We start from the raw sequence: 1,831 nt of genomic DNA on the forward strand, positions 1-1,831 counted from the left end.
GCCAAGCTACAAAAGAAGTGCTGGTGTGAGCACTGACTTGTAGGCATCTATAGAGAAGGCTCCTTGGGTCCTGTGATCAGAGGATGCTGGAGCCGAGGGCAAATAAACAAACCATAACTAATCTGAAGCCATGCCCACTTGCTTTGATTGCAAAGCCAGCCTGAAATAGAGGACTGGACTTTCTGCTGCATCACAGTTGAGAAATGCTGCAAGAACAGAAAGAAAAACCAAGAGAACACAATCTTAACAAAGTCCCTCTGTTACTTTCTAGCTCCTAAAGCACAACATTTTCTAAATGGAACTTCCAAAAAAGAGATGGAAGCATTAGGATTTATTAATCTACACTGCATGGCTGAAATGATATCACCACAGCCTGTTCGGATCTACGCTGTGCATTTTCCCTGTGATCTGATCAACCTGATACCCAAAATCTAACTAAGGAAAGGATGAGAAATTTGTCACTCGGGGTAGATGAAAATAAATTGGTTTGAATGGCTCAACTAGACAGGGGAAATACAAAAAACAACACGAAAAAGGGAGGGAAGGAACAACTGTTCACGTGCTTTGTATCTTCATCTCTGTGATGCACGCAGCTATAATAAAATCAACTTAACCAGGCAGAAGCAGGTAGAAAGTACTGAACTATTGAAAACAATACGTCCAGCCATCTAGATGAAGCAAGTAATGCAGCTGAATACATCCAGTTCTAAACCACCACAAATATCACTGAGCGACTTTGACAAAAATCCCCTTAAATACCTTTTTCTGGATCTGTCTCAGTGTAAGAACTACTTTTAAATAAACCAAGGGAAAGTCTAGTGAAAGAAAAACAGCTATTAAGAGGTAAATTTAAGAGTAAATACAAGCTATTTAGAAGAAAATTCAACATAAAGCTGTAGCTGTTATTATTCAGGAACTATTTACATATTATCATTTGTTATTTGGTGCTTCTGCCAATTGTATAAAAATATCAGGCAGGGCCACGTTAAGGACTGTGAGGTATCAGACATCTCATGCTGGCCTAACAAGAAGATGACCGAGGCTGGGGCTCCTCAACCACTCGATTCTGTGCTCGGTTGTTCAAAGCAACAATCATTTCCTCACCCAGCACCAAGAATTCAAAGATAACTCAGAACAGGCCGACGAAGCCACATGGCGTGCTGATGCCTATAGCTGCAGTCAGATGATGCTGGTTGCTATTCAACGGAAGCAAGGAGCTTCCTGTCACCAAGGCAAACATGAAGCGACTTCCATTTCAAGCCTGTGCAGTTACTGCTCCTCTAAAGATCCGCCGTCTAACTTCTATTCTGGTGATACAAACGTTATACAAATGAACAAGAATATTCAACATTCAATTTCCTTCTTCCCACTTCTACTCATCTTCCGAGTTCCCCCAGCTTTTCCTCCCAAAGAAAGGCCTCAGTCCTCCTTCTGCCAAGGAATGCTTTCACTCCGGACTTGGTTTCCTACCTGGTCCCAACGCACGTTTATGTATTTTATCTGACAGACAGACAACGCCTCCCATAGCTCAGAAACAGACTCCTGGGAAAAAGCAAAGAACAGCTTCTTGGGGTATCTGAGCAGCTGATTCCCTTACGGAGGGTTTTTCTCTTCATTCTCATCCTTTAAACAAGACAATAGAAAGCTTACCTATTGTGTTCATTTAACACTCAGTACGTGCTTATTAAAGATAAAAATGAGGTCTGCAAGCATATGCAGTGACCACCCTGCAATATTAATGCATGGCAGCAATGCCAGCACTGTGACAAGGAAAAGGCAGCCATAGACTCACAGAACGGCCAGGGTTGGAAGGGACCTCAAGGATCACGAA

The sequence above is a fragment of the Meleagris gallopavo genome, chromosome Z (genome assembly GCF_000146605.3).
Source record: "Meleagris gallopavo isolate NT-WF06-2002-E0010 breed Aviagen turkey brand Nicholas breeding stock chromosome Z, Turkey_5.1, whole genome shotgun sequence".
Taxonomy (NCBI): domain Eukaryota; kingdom Metazoa; phylum Chordata; class Aves; order Galliformes; family Phasianidae; genus Meleagris; species Meleagris gallopavo.